This window comes from Puma concolor, chromosome B1 (assembly GCF_028749965.1).
Source record: "Puma concolor isolate L17-30 chromosome B1, mPumCon1.1.hap2, whole genome shotgun sequence".
NCBI lineage: Eukaryota > Metazoa > Chordata > Mammalia > Carnivora > Felidae > Puma > Puma concolor.
In genome coordinates, this window is record NC_141670.1 from 70,778,490 (window position 1) to 70,787,629 (window position 9,140).

Genomic DNA, 9,140 nt, shown 5'->3' on the forward strand with positions numbered 1-9,140 from the left:
TGTAGTTTCCCTTTGTCCCCAAGTCAGAAAAAAGGGTGATGTCAAAGCAGATGAAGCTGCAGGCAGCCGGAGTCCCACGCTGTCTAAGCACTTGTGCTTGAATCTGCTGCGTGGCATCTGAGTTCTTTAGATTTACTATCAGGAAACAGGAATTTCTCTCCAGCACCGTCAAATATTTTAGGTGCAATTTAAGTCAAGCGAGTCACATTTCAACTGAAATGTTTTGCAGATTTGAAAAGTCGGCACCGTACTACCTGCTAAGCTTGGCTTCAGCTAATTGCCAGATGGGTTTTAAAGGTGTGAGATACACTTTTTTTTTTTTTTTTTTTTTTTTTTAAGATGGGAAGACTAACTGTGAGAGGGCAAACGGAGGCAACACAGAAACAATCATTTTTATAATTTTTTTTAACGTTTATTTATTTTTAAGACAGAGAGAGACAGAGCATGAACGGGGGAGGGGCAGAGAGAGAGGGAGACACAGAATCCCAAGCAGGCTCCAGGCTCCAGGCTCTGAGCCATCAGCCCAGAGCCGACGCGGGGCTCGAACTCACGGACCGCGAGGTCGTGACCTGAGCTGAAGTCGGACGCTTAACCTACTGAGCCACCCAGGCGCCCCGAAACAATCATTTTTAGATCAACATCTTATACTTTATGTTTACAAGTAAGAAAGGCACAGAACCTCCAAGGACCGAAGTAAACGCATCAGTTAACTACGTTCAGTGGCGTTAACACTGTTGTCCTACCCTCCGTTCGCTGAACCCGAAAGGAAACCGTAAAGGCCGACCCATGCACGGACTTCACGTTTAGAACTTGGAGACCGTGTGTAGTTCTGCGGTTTCTAGAGAGCTGAACCGAGATTCCATCGTGTTCCAGGCCAAATCGGCCAGAAGAAAGTTGCCCATTGCGGTTTGAGTCTCAAAGGGTCTCAAAGCCAGAATTCATGGCCTGTGTTTCTGTGCTGTTCAATTGAACTTTACTCTCTACAGCAGGTATGCTTTTAGCAGTGGAGATTCCTTCGGTTTGGGTCTCTGTGTCAGACGAATCCGTACTCACGGAAAAGCGGGAGTGTTTCAGAATACTTCCCAGAGGCAGATGGGGCTACTGTCTAAAAAAGAAGTTTAGGTCTGTCTGTGTTTGTATGTCAAACATTTCAAGGCCTAAGAAGCTCGAATTTCCCCTACAGCTATAGGACTAGGCAGAGGTGTCTGCAAGGAAGACGTCAGTTTGGGTCTCTATGCCCAGCAATTCCAAGACTGGCTCAGGGGTCATGGTGTTAAGCTCACTCTCTATCTTTGAGTTTGGATATATGAGGCGGAAAAGAACGCCTCGATATCAAAATCAATTACAGGATTCTGGGCTGGGCCAGATGGGAGCTGGTGTCTTGTCCAGTATTCGTGTCAGACAAAAGACTACGATCGTCCAGTGTCTGACCAGGCAGGTTACTTGACAAAATGTTTTCTAAATCACTTAATAAATCTATAGTCTGGGTCTGATTATCTGTCATGTTCTGTGAAAGAAGCATACTGTGCTGTGCGCTGAAGTTTATAATTGGTGCAGATTTCTCAGTATCTTGATTTAAAGTCTTAGGGTGGTTCTGAGGTAACAAACCATGAGTGACAGTCCCTGCTACTAGGCTGCTGCTTATGATATTGGCTGTGGAAACACCATAGGATGCATGGACGCTCTCAAAAATGTCTCCACACATTACAGCTTCGTCCATCTGGACTCGGCCATCTGTCCGACACTGCATTGCACTGGTCTGAGTTTCTCTGGAGATCCCACCTGACTGGTAACAGGCATCTGTGAACGTATCAGTCTGAGCAGCTGTGAAAGAGGTTACCTTAGAACTGGATAAGAATGTCTGAGTGTGAACACTAATGGGAAGGGAGACTTGAGAACCAAACGTCAAATCCGTTTGAGAACAGGACGATCCGGAGGAATCGGGGCCGGCCCACTGTGCGGAAGGTATGAAGTGTTGTGTGGCATAAGACAGGTCCGTCTGTACGTTGACTGAAGAAATGCTATTCTTCTGACATGTGTTTCCTAGTTCTTGTAAAGGATTAGACAGGCTCTTACCCAAGTTCACCTGAACACCTGTACTAATTGGCTCCAGAGCAACAGGATTTACAATTTTTGAAAGAGGGAGACTCTCCTTGAGACAGCCAGCCTCGGAATCTAGGCTGACGATCAGGGTTCCGACCCACAAGGGCAGTATGTGCACAGCGCCAGGGGCGGAACCCTGATGATCCACGCCCAACACTACGGGCTGGGCCGAGGAGTTGGCTATAGGCACAAAGACAGGTGTGGGAGAAACTGCAGAACAGGAAGTTTAACCAGAGCCACTCTGGGCTTGGGTAAAAGCAACTTCTGAGGGTATCTTGGAGGTGTTGTAAGAGTCTGCTTTCCAGCATTAGGGTTGCAAGATCTCCAAAAGAAGTTTCTAGTTCTTGAGTGTCTGGTCTTGGAGCTGGCTGACTGCTCAATTACTCAGTGGTCTTATTGGACAGCTTCTGGCTGTGCAGGCAGTTTTCCATTTTCCTTTTCTTACTAGGTGGCTCCCTGTGCTCTGCAGGGATCTCGTGGCCAGTTTGGTAGATAGGGAACTGTAAGGCGGTCCTGCTGGCATAGGGACAGCCGCACGTTCACCGGAAGGTCTTGCCACAATCCTTGGGTGCCTTCTCAAGTCCCGCTTGGTGCCTTAGCAGTTGCTGCACTTACTACACTTATGCTTCCTTTCGGCGTGCATTTCCATAAAGTGCTGTTTTACGAGAGAAAGTTGAGAAAACAGTCTGTCAGGGCCTCTGGGGCATCCTTCAATTGGACAACAGAATTTCGGTACCATTTTCAAATCTTTTCGTATTGTTGGATTTACTATGCCATCCTGCAGGCGGTGGCTCTTGACCGGGTGCATGTTGAGCGCCAGGCTGTTGGACAGGGTCGGGGTGCCCCAGGCCAGAGGCTGCCAGGGCTGCCACATGGCAGAAGGGCCTCCTGTTTTCAGTTTTAAATGGATTATTGCATAGATGGAAGCACAATAATGTATTTGTTTGATAATTACATGTGTTCTAAAGAGTGATGCATGGATGCCAATTTGTAAAGAAGAGGACTGTGGTGAATTCATACTTGGTCAATGTAGCTAAGCTGGAACTATCATTCCCAGAATTCTTTCATTTCTATGGTTCCCGGTTAGCCTTGGTTGCAAGAAAAATTTGCATGAAATTTGGAAAGCGGAAGTGAAGTCCCAGATCTGTATCTGGTCCCAGGCACCACTGAAGCGCCTTCATATTATTGCTGATTTGTTGGCTCATTTCGTTGGTGTGGAACAATGTTCAGTCCCTTGGATTCTCCAGTTTTTAATCATATCTCCTCCCTTAGCAGGGCTAAGTACTTGGCAAAAGGCACTTATTTCTTGTACACGTCACCTGTATCTTTGAGGTTAGATGGAAAGAAAACTGTTTTAGTTTGTTTTCATATAGTTTTTCATCTTGAATTCCAGTTAGTCTGTCTGAGTTCCAGATTATCTTTGAACATATTACTATTTGGGTACTGTTTGTCCTTGCTTTCCCCCACTCTGTGTCCAGTTATTCTCATCAACTACCGTCCTGTTGACTGATGGCAATTTCAGCCCCCCACCAGATTCAAAGTCAATAGCCTTTCATACACTTCTTCACCAGCTCCTCTTTGAGGTCACTTAATAGTGACTTTTCTTTGGTCATCTGACTTTATATTATGTTTTTGGCCTCCTCTCCCAATTGTCTAAGGTCCAGTTATTGTAACAAATTTCTTATTCCATAGAACTCATATCGGTTCTGCTTCCTTGATTGACTACAGTGATATGAGTACCTTCTTAATTTATCTTTCAAGTCTCTAAATCTCATTTTCATAGCTATGCGTTTGTCTCTGAGGCATGTAACTTACTCAATTCTTTCTTGGAATTTATTAATTCTGTGTTTACCAGAAATATGCTATTAGACAATCACAATTTTCTTTTTTATTCATTTCTCGCTTACTTTTTTTATTTTTATTTTTAAGTTTGTTTATTTATTTATTTATTTATTTGAGAGAGAGAGAGAGAGAGAGAGAGAGAGAGAGAGAGAGAGAATACAAACAGGCTTCAGGTTCTGAGCTGTCAGCATGGAGCCCAATGTGAGGCTTGAACTCATGAACCATGAGATCATGACCTGAGTCAAAGTTGGATCCTTAATCAACTGAGCCACCCAGGTGCCCCTCACTTTCCTTTTTAATTTTGGAAATTAGTTTTTTGTTCTTTCTCTAAGTTGTCTTTTCTTGTATTTTTTGTCTTGTTTTATGTTCCTTATTTTACACTTTTAATAATTTTGGATATTCCATTGTATAATGTCTTTCAGATGGCCAACTATTTTCTGAAGTTTTCTGGAGAATCTCTGCTCTTTATTGTGTCTATTCCCTCTCCTTTCTGGTAAAACTTTATACCTTTTGTAATTTTGAAATGTGAGCTCTTCTTCATGGATCGTTTTTAGTGGAAACCACTTTAGACCTGAAGTGAGATTATGCTCTTTTCCAGTGTGGTTTTTATTTTTTTCTGTCAAGCACCCAATGGTTTCACTGGTAAAGAAAATCATTGTATAGCAGCAGCAGCAGTACTAGTAGTAATTTTTAACTTGCAGAATGTGAAAGTCATTTAAAATCTAACCCTGATGCTTCTACTCAGAGGAGACTCCTATTCCCTAAACTCAATATGCACCTTGATTCATGTAAGTGATTTCATTATCTCCCCATACTTTGGGGAGAGTTTTTATTAGTGCGTACAGACTAGCATCCTCACTAAATTTTATCATCAAGACTTAAATTATTTCACATGTTTTATTATGGGTATTTGAATAAGTGGTTACTTTTGTCATTCAAACTATATAATTGTGCGTGTGTGTGTGTGTGTGTGTGTGTGTGTGTGTGTGTGACTATATAACTAGTAATGAGAAACAAAACATTTTGGTATTATATATTATCAGTGGATTTTATATGATTTAACTGTTAATCTGTATTAAGTTCTCACAGATTAAAATTTTATGAAATTTTAGCATTTTGATTTATTTATTTGATTGATTTAGCATTTTGATATGTATACTGCTGTATTTTAATGTATTTTATTTATTATGTTTTAGTATGTATTTAGTTAGACCATTAATCCCTTTGTACTTGAGCTTAGTATGTCAGTCTTGATAAATAACTTAATATTTCTGAGACATTATCACTTAGGAATAATACAAATACAGAAATTCCAAATACAGGAAACTAATTGATTTGGGGCTTAAATGCTAATGAAAATTGTGCCTGTATAATTATATTGAATGAAACAGAGACTTCATAAACCAAACACATTATAACCCAATGAAAACTCTTAATTTACAATAAATCCACTCATTTTTTTTCAAAAAAGAATTACTGATGACTTAACGTGTTAGGTAGTGTGTTGGGAATTTGCTGGTGAACAAAAGCTATTTCCTATCCTTATGACCATTTGCTAGTGGAAAAGGAGTACACTAAAAAATATAATGACACTAAACATGTAAAACTACAACTAAGTGATAAATTAAAAATAAAATAAACACAAGACCTATGACAGTATGTGGCAGTGAGATAATGACCTAATCTATGGAATCATGGAGAGATTCCCCAAGGAAATGATGCTGCAGGCAATATTTAAAGTAGGTAACTAAGCCATGCAGGTGGCTAACAGGCACATGAAAAGATGCTCAACATCAGTCATCATCAGAGAAATACAAATCAAAACCATGATGAGATACCACCTCACATTTGTCAGAATGGCTAAAATTAGCAACACAGCAAACAACAAATATTGGTAAAGATATGGAGAAAAGGAAACCCTCTTGCATTGTTGGTGGGAATACAAACTGGTGCAGCCGCTCTGGAAAACAGTGTGGACTTTCCTCAAAAAATTAAAAATAGAACTACCCTATGACCCTGCAATTGGACAACTAGGTATTTATTTAAAGGATATGAAAATGCTGATTCAAAGGGGCACATGCACTCCAAAGTTTATAGCAGCACTATCAATAATAGCCAAATTACAAAAGAGCCCAAATGCTCAACTGATGAATATATATATGTATACACACACACACACACACACACACACACACACACACACGCAAGAATATTACTCAGCTATCAAAAAGAAATCTTGCCATTTGCAATGATTTTTGGATGGAGCTAGAGTGTATTATGCTAAGCAAAATAAGTTGGGTAGAGAAAGACAAATGCCATATGACTTCACTCATACATAGAATTTAAGAAATAAACAGATAAAAATAGGCGAAGGAAGAAAAAAAAGGAGGAAGGCAAACCATAAGAGACTTTTAACTGAAGAGAACAGACTGAGGGTTGCTTGAGGGGAGGTAGGTTGGGGGATGGGCAAAATGGGTGATGGGCATTAAGGAGGGCACTTGTGATGAACACTGGGTATTTTATGTAAGTGATGAATCACTAAATTCTACTCCTAAAACCAATATTACACTATATGTGTTTTTTAAGTTTATTTATTTATTTTGAGATGGGGGAAAGGCAGAAAGAGACAGAGAGAGTCCCAGGCAGTCTCCACACCGTCAGTGTGGAGTCCCATATGGGCCACAGTCTCATGAACCGTAAGATCATGACCTGAGCCAAAACCAACAGTCAGGTGGTTACCTGACTGAGCCACCCAGGTGTCCCTATGCTATATGTTAACTAACTAGAATCTAAATAAAGCCTTAAAATTAAAAAAAAAGTATAAATAATAAAGTAGGTAACTAGGAAAAGATGGGAGACCATGGGGGAGTAAAATTTTGGAAGATGAGACATCATGTGCAATTGAAAAATATTCAATTTAAGACAATACAGAAAAAGGGCAGGGCAGCTAAACCTGCTGAAATCGAAACCAGGATGCATGGTGAAATTTGGAAATAGGTGAGGAATGTACCATTCTATGCTACATATGTGACAACATGCTGAGAATATTGGTTTTAATGTAGGAGAAATTTGGAGCCACAGTAAATCTATGGGTGTGCATGGGAGAGGGAGATTTTTAAAAAGTCTTCTACTTTAAACTGACTAGTCTTCATTGATGGTGTCCAATCTTCTGTTAATCTCATATCAAATATTTTTATTTTAGAAATAGTATTTTTTATCTCTAGGTGTTCAAGTTGGGTCTTCTTAAGAAAACTATCTTTCATGTCTTTCCTTATCATCCTAACTTTTTCCTCTACCTTCTTCATCATATGGAGTAGGTTTAAAATAGCTTTTTTAACTTCATTATCTTCTAAACATTCTATCAATAGATAGATTGATGGATAGATAGATAGATTGATAGATCAATAGATAGATTCTGACTCTGTTATCATTCATTTTTTTCTCTTCATTAGGGGCTTTATATCTATTTTTACGTGTTTGGAAAATTTTTATTAAATGTCAGATATTGTGGATTTTGCTTTGTTGGTTGCTGGATGGACTTGTTCAAGGTAAGCAAATTAAAGGCATAAAAGTATATATTAAATAAGTTAAGTTCTGGGGGTGCCTGGCTGAGTCAGTTAAGCAACCAACTCTTGATTTTAGCTCAGGTCATAACCTCACAGTTTCATGAGTTCGAGTCCTACTGACAGCACAGAGCCTGCTTGGGGTTCTCTCTCTCTTTTTATCGCTGTCCCTCCCCTCTCTCTGTCTCTCTCAAAATAAATATAAAAACTATATACATACATATGTATGTATGTATATATATGTGTATATATATAGTTTAAGTTCATTATTATTTTTTTAATGTTTTATTATTTATTTTTGAGAGACAGACAGAGATAGTGTCAGTGGGGGGAGGGGCAGAGAGAGATCCTGATCCGAAGCAGGCTCCAGGCTCTGAGCTGTCAGCACAGAGCCAGACGTGGGGCCTGAGCTGAAGTCGGACACTTAACCGATTGAGTCACTTACGCACCACCATTATTAGTTTTTCAAATATATATGTTCTTGGGGTGACTGTATGGCTCATTTTGTTGAGTCAGACTCTTGATTTTGGCTCAGGTCATGATCCCAGAGTCGTGGAATCAAGCCCCTCTTCCGGCTGTTCAGTGAGTATGGAGGGTGTTTACAATTCTCCCTCCCTCTCTCTTTCTCTCTCTCTCTCTGCCCCTCTCTCCACTCGTGCTATCTCTGTCTAAACAAACAAACAAACAAAACAACAAACAAAAAGGTATTTTCTTTGACTGAGAAAAGATTTCTATTGGGGCTTAAAAATATGTCAAATAGTGCACACTGGAAATGCAAACACTGGCATATACTGGACCTGACATCCTGTCATTGAGTTTGGATCCAAAATAGATTAAAAACACAAAACTTTCTAAGTGTCCATATATTTTTGTATGGTCAACTATTTTATTCTTTTGTTTGGTTGATTGGGAAATTCAGATTTGGAAGTACAAGGAACTATGGTGCCAAAGTTATGTTTTTCTTACTAAACTATGTAGTTCTTGAGGAAGAAATTATGTCATAGACACTACTGTGTTTTATTATAAGGATATGGTATCCTTTCTTAAATTATAAATATTCAAGAGTTTTCATTATTAAATATTACTAGTATGAAATAGAATATGAATGATGTCTTAACCTGTAAGACAAACTTTTTTAGATGATACATATTTTTGTAATAAATCCAACCCACACATAACAAATAAGCCGTCCTTGTGAGAAATTCATTTTTAAAGTAATAATCCTATCAAAATCACACAGTTCTTTTGACCAGAGGTTATGCTCCCATTGCTGCAACTTTTCAACTGATGACATAATTTTCAGGATAAGAGTGTTTAAAGATAAGCACATATACCTTATAGTTAAAAAAAAAAATTTTTTTTGCATACAGAACAATATACAAAATAATGTATCCTCTGTCAAGTTTTGTCAAATGTTAACTGCAGATTTCATGTGTATAAATTCATAAGGTTGATAAAGCATTCATTTGAGATTTTTAAGTTTTAACTGAATGCTATCATATTATACATGTTCTTTGGGCAATTTGCTTTGTTTTCTTTATACATTTTTTTTACTAAGTAATATTGATATATACCATTCCACATCATTGAAGTTCAGTTAGTTTCACTGTATATTACTTTTCTCTGTCCTTG

The 9,140-nt window shown here is 38.9% G+C and overlaps 1 pseudogene; it reads right to left on the bottom strand.

Annotated features, from left to right (window-relative positions):
• Positions 1–803: 803 nt before the first annotated feature.
• Positions 804–2,933, bottom strand: LOC112858982 (ATM interactor pseudogene; annotated as a pseudogene).
• Between the last annotated feature and the right edge of the window lie 6,207 nt (positions 2,934–9,140).